Genomic DNA, 18,351 nt, shown 5'->3' on the forward strand with positions numbered 1-18,351 from the left:
CAAATAAAAAATTGGATTAAAGTTAGCCAACTTTTTTGTTGTTGGTCATGATGCTTGAACTCGGGGCCTAGTCCCTGTTCCTGAGTTCTTTTGCTCCAGGCTATTGCTCTACCACTTTGAGTCACAGATCTACTTGTAGCTTTGAGCAGTTAATCAGAGATAAGAGTCTCAAGGGACTTTTCTGCCTGGGTTGGTTCGAACCCTGATCCTGAGATCTCAGCCTCCTGAGTAGCTAGGATTACAAGTGTGAGCCACCAGCACCAGTCCTGTTAGTCAACATTTTATGTCCTCACCCCAGCCCATCCACCTTTCCTGTAGTTTGTTCAGGGGCCAGTTCTGAGGTTAATAAATAAAAAAGCTGAAGAGTCAGACTGAATATTAATGGATACCTCTTGGATAGTTACTGGAAAGTTACCAAGAGCATTTAGAGATGGTTTGCCCCTGGCATTCTGAATAGGCCCTTGCCTCCTTGGAACCACTGGCTCTCATAACCTCCAGACATCAATAGGAATATACCAGCTCATCCTTCTAGGGTTCCAGAGAGACTGAGGAGCAGAGCCAGAGGAGCCATGACCAATTGTCAAGGGTGGAGAGACAGCGCTCAAGTCTTGGGACCTGGCCATTAGTCAATAGTCCTCTGACCCTCTTAGTCTACTTCAGCCAGGCACTTCTCCAATTCTGATTGTCTGGCCTTTGCATAATTACAGTGTTGTCCCTATGGGATTTTGCTCGTGATTCTTGGACTGTGACTCGAAAGGGAAAAGACCCAACAAGTAACTCACTATTTTTCATTAAACTTAGTTGACCTCATAAATAGACAAACTCCCTTTAAACCTGCAGCTACAGAGATGATCTTGTATGAGCTAAAAAGTTTTCTTTCAGTTTGCCTTGCTTCTCAGATAGGACATTCTCCACTCTGCTTTATGTTTTGCAACCCAGGCTTCTGCTGTCATGTTTTAGGAATTTGAAACCAGTAGGGGACATTTGACTTTACCAATACATGATGGTGCCCAAGGTCAACCAGGCTTGAGACAAAAAAACAAAAAAACAACAAAAACAGCACCATCACCACAACCACAACACTTTTAGGCTATTTTGTCACTTCAAATGAGTAACTATTGATACACAATTGCAAAGTATCGACAAACCTGGTGCCAGGTATTTATTGTTCAAAAACCTATACAGGGCACATATAAGGTAGACAACATACCATGATTAAGAGAAGTTATATAAACCATACCGGCAGACACATAACACCAAGAAAATGTAAAACGAAACCACCTGAACTTTACCTGTCATTGTGACCCCACTATCTTAAATACCTTCTATGTGTTCAGGAAAAACACACACCAAAAAACCAAACAACCTCAAGGACTATTCTTGAGATCTATTCTACTCAGCCTAGAAAACATACTTATAAAAAGAACAAATACAGTAAATAATCAGCAGTATTGTGTTAGGATTAAAAAAAAAAAGTTTCTTTCCTGAGGTTGGTAGCCCAATGAATGAATCAAAGAGAAACTAGTTATCCTCTCTGCCCTTTCCCAACTCCCCTGGTGGTGGGTGGATGCAGGGGCACCCCTCCCCCACTCATCTTCTGTGACCATAGAACCCTCTCCCCCTTAAATATGGGCTTGGATTTCTCTCCATATTCCTATCTTTCTTCCCTGCCCCCTCCCCATTTTTTCAAAAGGCCTTAAAGGAAAAAAAAAATCAGTGGGAGACGAAAATAGCTCCAGTTGCAAGAGGCCTACAGCACCCGGGATGCAACTGAGAGCCGCTAGTCAGCAAGGGCGAGCCAGGAGCATGAGTGTTTGGCCCTGGGTGGAAGCGCCTGGCTGTCTTGCTGCCGATTTTCTGCCTGGGCCCGGTGGGTAGATGGGAAAATGGTTTTTCAGGGTTGGGAGGTGGGTTGGGTAGATGGTGGGGTGGGGGTGTATTTTATAATCCAAGGAATGGAAAGCCTAGCATTCAAGCTGAGGCGGGGGTCTCTTCCTTTCCTTCTCTTCTCTCCCGCCACCCTCCACCCCCTACATTTTTCAAATTTATTTTGCCCAGGCGGGGACTGGCGACAGTCAAAAGGGAGCAGTTGGCACTGAATGTCACCCTGAAGGTAAAATGAAAGACAAAAGAGGAACGCATGCTTGCTTTGCTTTTCCAGCGACTGCTGCAGCAGCAGCGGCGGCGGGGTAGCAGCAGGATTTAAAGGGGGGGAAAAAAACACACGCACACATCCACACACACCACACACACACACACATCCACACTCACACACACACACTCACATAATATAGACACACACCCAGAGGCGTCAATTATGCAAACGCAATAATGCGATCCAATCATGACTGTGCCTGGGAATTTATTCTTTTTTTTTTTTTTTAAAGAAAACAACTATAGCGCGAGAGAGATTTATTTATTTTTAACAAAAACAAAAAGAGAGAGCGAGGGAGAGAGAGGAGAGAGAAACGCATGCTAACAGAAACGTGCACATACCACGTAACCACCCGAGGAGAGTGTGGCAGCCTCTCTCTTCTTCTGCCAAGTTATCATTGAGAAAACAGACAGGCATCATGACGCCCCGGGTCACAGGGAGTGCGGACCGACGCTACCAAGAGAAAAGGGAGGCGCCTCTGCGCTCCGGCTAGCCGCGGGCGCCCCTCTGCCCCTCGCAGCCCGGCTTGGTGAGTGCACAGCCGCTCGGGACGCGGACCCCGGGGGCCAGGCCGGCCCCGAACCTGCGGGGGCACAGCAGGGGGCCGTGTCCTTGGCGGCGGAGGGCCGGACAGCACCCCCCTCGCCTGCTAAGGTCGCGGGAGCCCAGTGAAAGGAGGCGTGTGTGAGATTGCAATGTTCCTGCATGAGGAGAGGGGAGGGGAGGGGTGAGGGGGGGGTGTGTGGAGTGGGGGTTGTAGACTTTCATAGCCAAAGAAACCGGCCTGGGCTTCTTGAACATCTCTCTCTCTCTCTCCCTCACCCACCCCTCCCCGACGACTCACCTGATTAACCTGCTGCAGTTGTGACCCCCCGGCCAAGGTAACGGCTCCCAATCTTTATCTCCCAACATCTGGAGACAGACAGACATTGGCGCGTCTGGGGGCGTTCTTTGCTTTGCAGTCCTGGGTGAAATCTCTATCGCTCACTTTCCCCTCTGTCGCCTCTTCCCCCTCCCCCTGCAACCTCTGCCTGGGCTCCCTTCACTTGCTTACAGGCTCTTTGGAAAAAGAAGAAAAAGAAAGAAAGAAAGAAAAAAAGCAACCCCTCTCTCAATTACACAATCATAAGTACAGCCCACCTCTTACTTGTCTGACCACGACTACCAAAAAACAACAACAAAAAAGAAAACACCCAAACAAGAAACCCCCAGAACCCCCCCCCCCCCCAACAAACCTGTCAGGTGTGTATGTGCTAGAGACACTGAGAAATTCTCATGGCAATTAGATTTATTCTCCCCCCTCCCAACACCCCTTCCCACCCCCTTTTTCTGGTTTAGAGACTTCAGTGCTTAGTGAAGTACTAAAGAGTGAGGCAGAGTTAGGCAAGCCTGGCTGGGGAGGGCTCAGGGGCTGTAGAGACCCCAGGGCCCAGGGGTCCCAGTGGGACAGGGTGGCGCCAGGAATTGATATTGACTGCCATAGGCTGGGAAATCCTGATGATTGCTGCTTCTCCCTCTTGTCCTCTATGCTTCTTTCCTGCGTCTCCCCAATCCTTTCACCTTCTCCAGAGACTCTGTGAAGTTGCCTAGAGGTCATTGGAGCATCTTTCAGTATTTCAAACCACCTACCCTGTCTGCTTCTCAAGTCTGTCAGAGCTCCTGCAGAAAGAGTTTGGGGCTCTTCATCCCTTCATCCTCTACCCCCTTCCCCTCCCCCTCACTACAGCCCTCTTCTCCCTTTGGTGTTAGGAGATCAGAGAGAGAGACACACAAGAGGGCAAAGCTCCCTTACTCTTCCCTGCTGGTGCTGGGTGACTTTTCCGTAGCTGCAGCCACCCCCCCCCCTCCGCAATCTTAATGAAGGATTCTGAAAGAGTTCAGAGAGGCCCAGAGAACTCACTCCCCTGTCCCCTTACCCCACCATCATGCTGTGGAATGATTGTGTATGTGTTTGTTTATTTATTGTGCTTGCTTGCTTGGGTTGTGTTGTGAATTGCCACAGGGGCTTGCTGATCCTAGGGAAGTATGTTTGCCGTGTTCCTGTGTAATGCTAGAACCAGAGGAAGACTTACACACAGAGAAAGCAAATGATCTGGGCTAACACAAGCCAGAGGTCCAGGCTGAAAAGAGCACTCTCTTATCACCACCCCCCAAAGAAAAAGAAAGACAGAAAAGGTATTCTTAGCATATAGGTTAAGAGAAGCAAGTTGGCTCTGTGTATTGACTTCCCATTACTTTCTAGACCTTCATTCTTAATACTTTTTGAGTAAAGATCAAGCAACTGGAGGATGTGGCTCAGTGTGTTTCAGAGCAGCTGAATGACATGGTCTAGTTTTGAAGAGAAACTCTCTCCTTTGTTTTTTCACCCTGCCCAAAGACCATTAAATAAGGGAATGTGTTTTGAAAATGCCTAAACTCAGAAGCAGCAGTCAGAAATGTTTCAGAAAGGAAGGGAAGGAATGGACTGAGGAGTGTCCTGGGTCCTCCTCCTCCTGCTCCTCCTCTACCTCTTCTTCCTCCTCCTCCTCTTTCTCCTCTACTGCCCCCTCTTCCTCCTCTTTCCCTCTGTTGTTCAGTAGATTTAACATTATCATAGTGAGTTAACCAACCTGAGAAATAATTCTGGCATTATGGGAAAGAGAGGGAAATTTGAACAGTTCTCAACTGTGAGCTGAGGGATGAATGGTTGACAGAAAGCTCAGTGAACACAGATGGAAAATAAAGGGACTTTTCCCTTCAAATAGGAAAAGAACCAACTACATAAAGAGCCAGGCCTGGGAGATCTCTCAGACATATATATGTCTGTGAGGCATGGCTTTGTGTTATGTTTCCTAAAGCAGTTCTCATAACTCTTTAAACTTGTGTCACACAAAATTGAATGTGTGTATATTGAGAATGGTATCATATTGCACATCAACCTGTTCATTGATTAGGGTGATGAAAGTGTGTACAAGATGGCTTCTTTTTTTAATAAATCAAAATAACATTTAAATCTTTATACATGTTATATATGGAAAGGAAAAGTACTGGTCTTTTCTTTTTCTCCTTAAGGGGAATTGCCTGTGGAGTTTCTGATGAATGGTGTTTTAACAAAACAGAGCAGGGTCAATCCATTGGCTTTCCATATGTGTTCCACTTAATTTATTCAGTACAATTTTCCTGCAAATTAAAAGGCTACCAAATCTCCAACTAAGAATCACCATTTATTACCATAATATCCCAATATTCAGTGATTTTGAGCTATTTCATCTTTTGTTGAGTTCTGAATTTGAATCCACAAAGGAATAACACAGGAATAGCACATAGAATGGTAAGATAAGGGATAACTACCCACACAGACAACTGAAGGGCTCCCATAAAAGGCTGCTCAGACAAATAGCAGGCACTGTTCTCTCTAACCTTGTTTACAGGGACATTTTAGTTGCAGCTAGATTTTTAGCAAGAGCCTGTCAGAGGGAATGGGGTTATGTTTGAAATTGATCCTAAGTGGCTCTTTCCACTGCTTCACAGACAGGTTATGCACCTTAGCTAAACACTCAAGGCAAAAATATTTTTTTTTGATATCCCATGACTTTGACTAATACAGACAAATCCAAGGATAAGCGTGTCACAGGAAAGGGGATTATTTATGAAGTTCTGCTGTTTACGCATGTGTCAAGCAAGTACCTTTGGTTTCTGTCTTCCTTTTTAAATAGGCCTGATGCTTGATTTTTCAATGGGAAGAGAATCACTTCCAAGGAGGTTATAGTATTCCTTGGTTAGATGTATTTATGGCTTCAGCCAGCTATTAAAACTAGTCTCATCTAAGTAAAGGGACTTTATTGTTTAATACAGAATTTTTGCCTCTTGTTTCAAAATTGTCACCAAACTGTTGGGATAGAAAGATTTTGAGGGAAATGCCAAAAGCCACATTAATGAAGAAAAAACACTGTTGAGATATCTTTGAATAATAGATAGGAGATGTAATGGTCAACTACAGGATAAAATTTTTACACAGTATTTTTATGGCTCTAAATCGGCTGCATTGTAAACCAAGCTTACTACTCTATTAAGTCATTATACTTTTCAATTATTTAACATTCCTGGCTAAGCTATCTTCTGTGGTCTTTTTCTATACACATCAGAAATGATATGTACAATCGTAATTGCTTATTGTTAGTGTGAGGACTTTGCTTCAGAGAAAGATTTACTTTTAACTTCTGAGGACAAACATTATAAAGGTACAGAGAGGTAAAAGAATGGCATGGAAATAATTTGAGCTCTGTGAACTAGGGATGGCTATTGAAATATGCCTAATATAATCTGAGTGATTCTTACTAAGAAACCTTGACAGTATCTGCCTTCTAGGTACTGTGCATTTGGAAATACTCTATCTCTATTTAAATGTAGATCTTCAGCTCTCTCCAGGGAATGGTTGGTGAATACTTTTTGAACCACTGGTACAGAAACAAAAAACCCTGAAAATGTCTCCATGAACAATAGAATCTGTCATTTTGAAATAATGATTACCAAGAATCATAATATTATGATATTATATTCATGTGAAATATCTTCTTAAAGTCAAAATAATGTACGGGGCTCTTTTGTGCAAACAAAGACTTCTTTCTTCTTATTTTGTTGCCAACTAGTTAGAGCTGGGAAATAATATTTCCTTTCTATTTTTATTATTATCTTTAAGTAGTTGTACAAAGGAATTGACCTTGAAAAAAGCAGTTTATGGATACAATATATCTTGATCAGTGTAACCCATTTCAACGTTCTCCCCCTCCCCCTCCCCTTTCCCTTATACTTCCAAACTTCCTGGGATACACATTGAATTCTTGGTTGCGCAATCTCCCTTCTCCTCTTCATTTGTCTATCCTTTTCCCCTTGACCCCACCCCACCCCTTTTGAGCACCTTCTTCCTGGTGTTTTATTTTGCTGTACACAAAGAATAATATTGTGCCATTTGTAAAAAAAAAAAAAAAAAGTAAAAATTGCAAACAATGATCTTAAGTGAACTATCTCAGACCTAGAGACAAAGGATCCATGTTCCCCCATATATATGTAGAAGCTACAAACTTATAAGTAAATTGGTTGGTTGGTATGCATCTGCATATAAATGTTTTAACTGAAATATGGTAGATTCCAGGGAGATTTCAAATCATGTAACTTCTTAGAAAGCCAAAGTCTATGTGGTTTTCAATTGATATCCTGAAGAGTAAGTGGGCAAGTGAGCCTTCAGAATCTTACCAAGGATCGGGATGAAGCTCCATGTGCTCTGTTACTGGCAAGTCATCATGGATTGGGTGTTGTAGGAGACTGCAAGGGTCTTTCTTGAGAAGTGCCTGTTTATGATTACTTTGAGTTTAGTTTATAGTGGCCATAGGTATGGACTCAATGGTAGATACTAGTAAGGAGATCCAGATCTTGAACAGGGGGGCTTCTTTTTAAGAGGTTGAGGATCTCATAGTCTTTTGAAATACAATGGAAATACATACTCCTTATAGCTCCAGTCTCTCAGGTTTGAGAAATTGGGAAAGTCCTTGTGAATCTTTTGATCTTGATACAATTACCTGTGATAATGAAACCATCTCTATGTCCTTATCACTTAAACAAGGAGGTGTCTTGTAGATATTATTCTCTTAGACATTTGATAACAATTCATTTATTCAACGTTGATTATTTCTAGTTATGAAAGGCGACCTCCTCCTTAGCTTTCCTCTTCCACAGTATTGGGCATAAATACCACCGACTAGTCTTCCTTAGACACATACACACCATCTACAGAGATTTCAGTGTTTATTTCTAACATGATATTTGACAACAACTGTAATATTGGGGAAGCACTTTTGGTTGTTTTCAATTAAGCCATTACTATTATGCTATTACTATTATGATGAATGTTTTGTTCATTTAGACAAGATAATAATTGTAGTCACCACTAGAAAGAGTTGAATATATTTGGAATTCCTGTGATAAAATGCAGAGCATTGAAGATTCAGAGGTATTTCCTTACGTACACTTACAGCTTTTTTAAATGGCACATCTGCTAAAGTAAATAACCTGGATTGGCCTCTAAAAAGGAAGCTCACTAATGAGCTTGCTTATTTCTTTTTCCATATGTAAACAGATAATCTTGTTAACTTGGAAACCATGAATGTCCTACCGTGATTTTTGAGCATCTAAAAGATTCAAATGCAGAATACCAAAATGATATGAAGCATAGAAAAAAAATCTTATATTTTTATTCTGATACATATTTAGGTAGTGGGCTAAAGAAGTATTTTGTTATCTGTTACCAGAGTGGCCCATTTAAATTTGGTCTCACGTTAAGATATATTAAATTAATAAGGCTTATTTTATGACTAATGTAATTTATGGTCACCTATACCTATTTTTTATTAGCACGATTATAGATGGTGAAGCAAATTTCCATATATGTTAAACGCTAACAGGAGAAATAACTAACATTTGTATAGTGAGTTACAGTTTATAATCATACATCATGTATAAACTGTTCTTAGGAAGAATATTTATTGCACTTTCTTAAGAAAGCAATCACTTTTTACAATGTAAACATTATATAAGAAGAGATTCATTTCCCTTCCTTCCTTCTTTCCATTCTCTTCCTTTTCTTTCTCCTTTTCCTCCTTTTCTTCTTTCCTCTCTTAACAGGAAAAATAATCTAGTGACCTTTGTTAGCGGTGCAGCATGTATGTATAATTACTCATTATATACGTCTGTGGAAGAAGGAGATAAAACAAGCAATCCCACAAGATTTTGGGAATATATCTTCTACTTTCCAGTGTTCTTGAGGGAAATGTAAGGTTGCAGAAATCATTTCATGCCCTGTATGGTTTCAAACATAAATCATGAAAATTGTTAGCAAGTTATAGCTCTTCTTAGAGTCTGTAGCTATTGTGCTATAGTAAACACAGGCTATATATTTTTCCAAGTTATTATGTGTAGAGAGAAATCTAAAGTTGTCTATTTAGATGAGCAGTTTCATTCAGTTATTAGAAATTCATTTTCTAGGTAGTATGGACATTTATTTTCTGAAGGGTACAAAAAATTGGAACATCATACCAAATGATCCTTTGGACCAATCACCATCAGAGTTACAAATCTTCTCTTTATAGCTAATATGTATACAACTGTTTCTTGTTCTCTAGCTAGAGGTCAGTTACAATGTACCTAAGTAGACTTGGTAATAAGACATGGACAGCTCTAATCAGAGACTGTAGTGAACCCTTGGTGCTTCCTTTGTAAAATTCAGGGATGTCTAGATGGTCTCTAACTTATTTTGCCCATGTGATTCTGAATGACGAGATTGGTTGATACTGAATCAACCAATTAATGAACTCCCATCAATTTCGGTTCTATATACTAATTACGCACATCAGTATGGCCTTGTGCTATGACTGGAGATAGCAGAGTAGAGAGGAGTAAACAAGCTTAGATTGAGTGGTTTTGTGGGAAAGCTTCATGATTTTCAGGCAGTTAAGTTTGCATTCAGATTTTCACTTGCAGATCAATTATCAGACATTCAAAACACACACTTTTCCTACAGAAAACAATCTTAAATGCTGATTACTTTCCTGAGCTAGATCATAAAAGCCTGTTGTTACTTACTGAAGTGAAATATTGTATTATCAGTGATGAACAAAATGTAAAGAACAGTTCTATTATGATACAAGCGATAGGCATAGCATAAACGCAGTAAAATGGAACAATAGTTCATCACTAATCTCGAGCAGGGGGCTTGATGTTGGAGAGAATGAACACATAACAGGAAGTTGCAAAGATAAGTGCAAACTATTGCAGTAGCTCTAAGGGTTTTTTATTTTGAAATTCAGAATTTTAGCTAGGTGTCAGTGGCTCATGCTTATAATCCTACTTGCTTAGGAGGTCAAGATCTGAGGATCATGATCCAGGGCCAGACTTGGCAAAAAAAGTTCATGAGATTTTTATCTCCAATTAGATAGCATGACGTTAGAACTGGAGGTAGGGCTCAAGTGTTAGAGCACCAGCTTTCAGTGAAAAAGCTGAGAGCTCAAGGTCTGAGTTCAAGCCCCAATATAGACACAAATACACCACATTATAAAAATAGATTGCTTTTCTTTCCCTTGAACTGATTAAACATTAACACCGTGGCTCCTTATCATAGCAATGTGGTAAGATTTGGTGTTTGTCACTCAAATTCTTTGGAAGTGATAGTGGAGAAAAATGAAGATAGGAAATTGATTCTTTGAAGTCATTGAGAAATGAAAGAAGAAAATGTAGAAGGCAGTTAGAAGATAGAGGGGTGTGTGTGTGTGTGTGTGTGTGTGTGTGTGTGTGTGTGAGAGAGAGAGAGAGAGAGAGAGAGAGAGAGAGAGCACGAGAGCACTATGGAATGTAAAACCAAAATCTCAGAGAACAACTCAGAGGAAAACCAAGTGTATAAATTCTCCCCTGAAGGGAAGGCACAATTTGTTGTGTGGAAAAGTTTGGATGTTGGTTTCCAGTTCTCATTCCAGAATCTTTGCTGAGCCACTTACTGCCTGTGTGACTTGAGGAAATGATTTAATTCTCTGAACCTTTTGTGTCTGTAAACATGTGATGAAGGAAGTCATGAGCGTCTCAAGATGGTTGTGAGAGTGGAGATAAATTCTTGGGTGTGAAAATACTGATAAACTATGAAGTTATTTAGTTCACTTCAGGTGGTGAGCAGACCACTGAGTCAGTTGGGTTTCTGTGCTGACCATGTCAAGTCATTTCCAGGACAGTTTATTTCACTCTTGGTGAGCTTTGTTTGGCTGATTTTTTTGATCATTGTTGAAACAGCATTGTAGTAGTCACTTTACACATTATTTGGGAAAGAAACAGGAAGCAGGAAACATGATACTGGTGGGCACTTGAAGTAGAAGACATTCTACAAGCTCTGTGTGTGTGTGTGTGTGTACGCACATGTGTGTATGCATATATGTGATATGTGTATATATTATCTATCTATCTATCTATCTATCTATCTATCTATCTATCTATCTATCTATCTCATCCAAATGAAATCTCTTTGGAATATGTGTAGGTGCTCTGCTCTAATTCACAGGACAATGGTCAACAAAACTTTATATTTACATTCTGTTAAGCCTAGGAAGTGAGTCAATCTAGAAATCAAGTGATGATTTGGGCTCAAGTTTGAGTTTTATGTCAATATTAAATCATTTCAACCAACCCCCCCACTAGATCGTCAATGTATATGTGGTAAATAAATGAATAAAATAGTATTTGGAAGGATGAATCATGAGTAACTGTTAAGAATTTGGACATACATGCTCTTTTTGAAGTAACCAAGGACATTGTGTGGGAACCAGAAAGCCACAAGTAACCATCAGACACTCCCTTATGGAAGGTTCTATCTTCCTATAAGGTTGGTCGCAGGTAGTACGGTAGATCCAGATTGAGTTTCTTTTCAATACAGGAAAATTTATTCAACTTCTAACACATGTAACGTCATGCTAGATCTGCTAGTCAATCCAAAGTAATTTCAAAATTCAGTCCAATCTTACCTCTATGTACATGCACATACATGCACATGAAATTGATAGGATAAAAATTCAGAAGACTGGGTATGTAGCTTAGTGATAGAGTTTTTGCTAAGGTTGGATGAGTATAGAATTATGCAAGTTGTCAATGCTATGTAGATAATCATGTAAATACTTTAAATAGGACTTGTGAGAATCAGAGAACTTGGTTTGATATTCAGGTTGCAATTTACTGGCCATATGACTTTTTATTTTTCTTTTCTTTGCCAGTTCTGGGGCTTGAACTCAGGGCCTGGGCACTATCGCTGAATTTCTTTTGCTCAAGGCTAGATAGTGCTCTACTACTTGAGATCTGCCACTGCCAACTTTTTCTGAGTGGTTTAGTAAAGATAAGAGTACCACAGACTTTCCTGCTAGGGATGACTTCAGACTGTGATTGGTAGATCTCAGCCTCTTGAGTAGCTAGAATTATAGGTGTGAGCCACCAGTGCTTGGCATGACTTCTTTAAAACATGTTTGTTTGTTTTAATTTATGAATTGGATGTAGCTTCATGTTTTCTTTTCCCCCAGTGCTAGGGATAGAGACTAGGCCCTCATGAATCTTAAATAAGCTCTGTATCACCAATGCACACTTCAACATCACCAAGAATGAACAATTGAAAATGTTTTTAGGTTTACAAATGGGAAGAGACGGGGGTAGACCTAGCACTTGTGGCATTGAACTTGAGTCTAGATGCCACAAGATAATTGAGCCTCCATTACCTGATAGTCTGTCTTGCTCTGAGAGGAGGTTCCTGAAAAGTAGTACAGTCATGCCAGGCACATGTTCAATTTGCAATGTGTGTTATCCATCCCAGTTTTACAAAACATCTTGTATGGTAAGTAGATTTTCCCCATCATACAGATGAATAAATGGAAGTTTGAAGTTATTAACCAACTCCCATCCTGGAACAAGTGGAGTCACAATAGGAAAGGAAATCTTTCGGGCACCAGAGCCCAAACACTATTTATTACAGGATGTGGGCTTTCAATGTAAGGAAACCATCATCATTCCTGAACAACAGTGTAGCCAAAATGTGTAGTGAAGATTCTGCCTAGCTCACCAGGTGCCCAGATATTCTCCAGAAGGAGAATAAGGCCCTGAGCTCCTGACACATTTCACTGTGGCCTGGTGCCCTGTGAAGCAAAGTGGACAAGAGTGAATAAAAAATCCCACACAACGAACCATCATTTAGACTTACTATAGGAGCAGAAAAGAAGGGAAGGACAGCAAGGAATGACGTCATCAACCAATGGCTTATGTTAAATTTGTTAGCACTGTTATCACCCCCATCCCTTGACTCTGTCTCTCATGCTTCCTTCACATTTCACTCCTGGAGATAGAAGGGCTTTTTTTTTTTTTTCCTTTTCCATCTTAAGGATGATATAGAGAAAGTGATTCTCCTGCTCACCAGGATTTCTATGTTCTTCATTGTCTATCCATTGGATCTAGGTATCCTTGTCAACTTTCTAAACAAGTGAGTCTGTTGTAGTGGAATGTTATAGTTGCCCCTGATTATTATAAGCAGTAGTAAAATGTCTCTGACTAATTGTCATTATCAAACTCCTGCATACTGTAGAATTTGGGACAATATGACCTCATACTATATTATGTTGTCCTTGGTTTATTCCTAAGGAACATCAGAGGAAGCCAGTGTAGAATGGTTTCTAACAGAAGCAGGGACATACACTTTAAACATGTAGACTCCTTGCTCACATTTGGTTAACACATGGTAGATCAGGGAAGGAAAGACAATCTACCTTTAAGAGAAGTAAGTCCAGGGAATGGCTTCCTCTGTTGCCCAAGTCTAGCCGGTAACCATGTTTAGTTTCCCCAGGGGCACTGCGCTACCATCCCGTGATGAAGGCTGGTGGTGGGGAGACAGACTTTCCACACTTTTTCCTGACCTGTGGTGAGTCTGCTGTGCTGAATTGTGTGAAGTTGTCAAAGGTTGCTCTGCTCTCCAGCACTTGGCACCGGCCCCGCTGAAATGTGATGCCATTGGTTTTCAGTAAAGATTCCTTTCTGCAGGGCTGCAAACACAGATCAGCTGCTACTGTGTCTATACAACCAGGGAGCAAATCAACCAGCACATTTCAAGCAACCTTTTTAACCCTGAGACTTTCCAAGATCTCCTCTTCACACAGGAAGTTTCTCTCTTCTCTGTTGTCAGATTTAGCATTGAGCTCTTGTCATCAGATCCGAGCTAGGCTCCCTGCTGCACAGTATAGAGAGGCTTGCTTAAGACATTTGTCCTTGAAACTGCACCAAACTCTTGGAAGAACCCAGAACGTGTAAGTATGTGTGATTTTGAGGCAGCAATAGTAGAGGGCAGAGCTGCAATCAAGCAGTAGACAATATCCGATTAGCAGTGCAGGAGAGATATTTTTTTTTCCGACGTTATGTTACGTTCATTTTCAATTCGTTCTGAGGAAACAAATCAATTCTAGCTTCTGATACAGTGACTTTGCAGTAGATGGGGTTGTAATATGTGAGCATTAACTATTTGTTGTTCTCATTGAGCCTTTAGATGTGACTTGTGGGACAATGATGGTGGACATTAAACTGCAAAACTTCTACGATTTTATTAGAAATTGTAATTGTTGGTCATGTCCTTCTTGAGAAACAAGTTAGCTTTTGGTGGGGGGAGAGGGTAGAATTTTCTTTTTAAAATTAGCTATATATAAATTCATGGACAATAGAATGAGTTTGTAACTGCGCTTGCTCTCCATAAAGCATATTAGTTTGCAGTTTTAATTTACTCCTGAAGAACATTCCTCTGAGATTTTTGTCTTAATTGAATCCCACTCAGTGCTATCTGTGAGGTTTTTTACTGTTGTATATATATCTGTTTAGTTACTTTGCCGGGGACTGAGGTCTGGTTGAACCGGTGTTTAGATTTTAAGCCCATTTAGGTAAAAGCATTGCTCAGAGAATTTGGGGAGGTGGTGGGGTTTGTTTGTTCATGGTGGTCGTATTACTCCTGAAAGCCTTTGAAAGATAAAATATGAAAGGCTGTCATTTGTGGACCCCACACTAAAACAATCTCAGGCTCTAAGTCAAATGTCCACTACTGTAACTCCAACCAGTAAAAGCCCGTGCCCCCTTTCAATTTTTAATATGCAACAATACTTATGTTTATAAGATTAATTTCTCTCAGATTAGTCTGATTGATAGCTGGATTGTGGTTTCTTAAGAGCTTGCTCCCTGAAACCCACAGCAGAGCTGCATTCCATTTAACTAGTGAATGTAAAAACGGGTAACCATGGATTCAGCCACTAACTGCCAGTGAAATGACTTGTTGTAAACAATACAAATGAGCCAGGAGAGCAGAGGCAACCAGACATGAAATGATTTTAATAGAAATTACGGTAAAAGGTCATGTGATTTGGTATCTGCTTCTGTTCAGTTTTAAAGGGAAAGTCTTTCTTTTTTCCTTCCCTCTCCCCCCCCCCCCCCAACACTTTACCTATTTCCAACTAACCCAAGTAGATATCACAGCAAACTTAGCAGGCAGGTTCACATTGTGCTTGCATGAAGAATGGCCCATGTCATTCTCAGCAAAGTGTGCAAGACTTGTGGATTTTCACTAACTGGTAAGTACCTTTATTTTTGAAATTTAAGAAAAGGAAGTCTGAATATTGCAGAGTTAAAAAAAAATTTTTAAATGGAAGGTCACGTTAATTGCGTACCAGAAGTTCTCAAGCCTAAGCATAAGAGAATCGTTTTCTTTTCAATGGTTAAGTAGTCTTTTTCTTTCTTTTTTTTAAACTCCCCTCCTGGGCCTTGAGATTCATGTATAACCTTGGTCTTTCTGAAAACTGTTATTTGCTTTAGGAACAACTTCTGCAATATGGTAATGAGCACATACAGCTACTGTGGGAAGCGCTGTGCTTCATTTCAGGAGGTTCGGATCTTTTCTGGGGTCTCCCCAACACCAGATATTCAAGTTATATTTTTATGACTCTGGTAGGATACACAGGTTTCTGTATGTAAGAATGCTCATGTTAATAAATTTGCTTTCAACCATGAAAAATGAGCAAAGTACCTACATGCGGTGCTATCCTCATGGCTTGTTCGATGAATCATTATCAGCTATGCTACCAAAGAAGATGTATGAAGTATGCCCAATAGCCAGAGCTGGGAGATTGGGGGTGGCACTTAGAAGCACAATTGTGTCTTTGCTAAATTTGGAGAATGGGCCTGGTTGGACAAGGAATAGGGATGAGGATGCTCTGTCACGGGTCCAACTAAGCACAGGCATTATGAACAAAGGCCTCTGTCTGAGTGTGCTGTAGCTCCAGGTGAATCAGACCTTAACTGGTGCTTTGGGGAGGCATTCTTTTTCACATGCAGATGGTATAAATCATCATATTATCATGGAATAGAGGTAGATACTATCACTGTGATAGAACCAATCAGCATATGCAAACATCATGAGAGTTATAATTTAGGAGCTCCATAAGATCTAAGAGCACCAAACTTCTCCCTACATACACATATTTTCTCTAGTAAATTCTTGCTTAGACCCATAAATGACAAGCACTCGCATTGTCACTTTTTCACCTTTTTATTACATATATGAATTGTACATTGTGATATTTCCATACATGGATATTATGCCCTTGATGAAATTCACCCCTTCTATTATTCTTTCTTATCTCCTTTCTCACCTTTTAAACAATTTTAACAGGCTTATTTTGATACGTGTGTATGAACTACTTTGATCCTATTTACCCTCCTTCTCCCTCAACATAGTACTGATATTTAAAATAAAAAACAAACCTAAGACATTGGAGAGCGTTACTGCATATTTAGACTGAAAAATTCTTCAGAGTGCCATGGTCTTATGTATGGTTTGCTGTTCTAATATTTTCTATGTTTATAAAAAAAAACTCTGGTAGGAAGAAAGACCAATTTCAAATGCCTGTTGGAAACAGCAAGCCAAAGTGAGGATTTGAGTAAATTATAATTAGAATATGGATTCTAGTTTTCTATCATCCGAGTTTCTAAGAGGTCGGGAAGTGCTAAAAGTGTCTGCCACAGGGTAGTTAGTTGGAGACTATAAAGCCAGTCATTGCTTGTTTCCTTCGCCCTTGGCCAGACAATTGAGTTCATCTTCCTGACCTTTCCCATCCTCATCTACAGACTGAGGTCAATGGGTGATTTAATGGTTTATTTTCGATAACTTAACAGAGTATTTAGCACCAATTCTTGCACAGTGGGTGTTCATTAAACTGCCCCTGGCTTCACTGGATTTTTTTGTTTGTTTATTTTGGGCTTCAACTCTGGGCTTCATGTTCTTACTCAGGTTTATCACCCATGTCTGGTATACAATCACTTGAGCATGCCTACAAGTCCCAACTTTTTACTGGTTAACTGGAGATAAGAGGCTTGTGGATTAATCTGTCTGGACTGAGTCCAGATCTCAATCCTTAGATCCTAAACTCCTGATCATTGTCATTTTTTGATGGGAAAAATATGTATAGTCAAGTAGAACTCTGTATTTGTGCTGGACAGAGAAAGACACTTCTAACGCCACAATGTAGTCCTATCCTAGCCACAGTTTTACCCCTGTAGCAATGTATCATCACTTGGGAGGTGACGACTCATTTTGATAGCATAACATAGTGTTTCATATAATATTTTATCAAAAATTGAAAGCAATATCATGCATAATTTAGGAAAACTAATTTTTAAAAGACTTTCTGATTGTGGATATTAAGCCTCCATTGCCAGTTTATGCATGAGCCTATTGCTAGAGTTTTTAGGCAGAAGGGTATTTTAAAATAGAGATTGAGAATTATCCCCATCCTATAAGCTTAAAATCCAGCTGTCATTAGTTTGTCTCAAGGTCTCAAAAGTGTGTGTGTGTGTGTGTGTGTGTGTGTGTGTGTGTGTGTGTGTGTGTTATTGGGTTTGAATTCAGAACCTCCCACTTATTAGCAGGTGCTCTTACCACTAAGCCACCGCACTCCTAGCCCTGATGTTTGCTGGTTATCTTTGAGATAGGGTCCCCTTTTCTACCAAAGCTACATGTGGGGCCATTTTACCTATGTTAGGCTTCCCATCATCATTAGGAAGACAGGCACCTGTCACTGTCTCCAGGGGTGGGTTGAGAAGGAGTCATGTGAACCATTTGGCCCAGGCTGCCCTTAATCAAAATCTTCCCATTCTTAACCTCTCAAGTAAGTAAAATTACAAGCGTGAGCACCACCTCCTCCCCACACCACCTCAGCCTCAAGGCTAATCTTATACATTAAAGAAAAGTAAAGCATGATTAGTAACCAAAAGCATAGAGGTTATTTGCAACCAAAAGATACACATGTTAGGAATACTGTGGACACAAATGTAAAGGTCTCATTCCTCCCATTATCTCTCCTTCATCCCTTTTATTTTTTTCTTTCTTCTGTTCCTTTCCCTTCCTCCATCCTCCTATTCTATATTCTTTTACATTACATTTTCTTTTTTTTTTCTTTGTGAATCAGAGGGCTCAGGGAAGGGAAGAGGGAGGAATAGGAGACTATAGCTTTTTGATGCCAGCCCTGGTTTTATAAATGGAAACTTTTAAGAGGAGTCAGAAAAATCTGTTTTTCTTTCTCCTGCTATTGAACTGGAGAGCCACATCTGAAGTGACCTGCAGACCC

The 18,351-nt window shown here is 40.4% G+C and overlaps 1 protein-coding gene and 1 long non-coding RNA gene across 2 annotated transcripts in view; one reads left to right on the forward strand and one right to left on the reverse strand.

Moving 5' to 3' along the window:
* Positions 1-18,351, forward strand: part of Esrrg (estrogen related receptor gamma) — a 589,495-nt gene that overhangs the window by 36,448 nt on the left and 534,696 nt on the right. The gene's annotated exons all lie outside the window — the stretch shown is intronic.
* LOC125359118 lies at positions 239-17,944 on the reverse strand. The gene is made up of 3 exons (XR_007212492.1): positions 17,933-17,944; positions 16,396-16,398; positions 239-3,871 (listed from the first exon to the last, which is right to left on the reverse strand). It is a non-coding gene; the product is annotated as an uncharacterized LOC125359118 (long non-coding RNA).

The sequence above is a fragment of the Perognathus longimembris genome, chromosome 11 (assembly GCF_023159225.1).
Source record: "Perognathus longimembris pacificus isolate PPM17 chromosome 11, ASM2315922v1, whole genome shotgun sequence".
Taxonomy (NCBI): domain Eukaryota; kingdom Metazoa; phylum Chordata; class Mammalia; order Rodentia; family Heteromyidae; genus Perognathus; species Perognathus longimembris.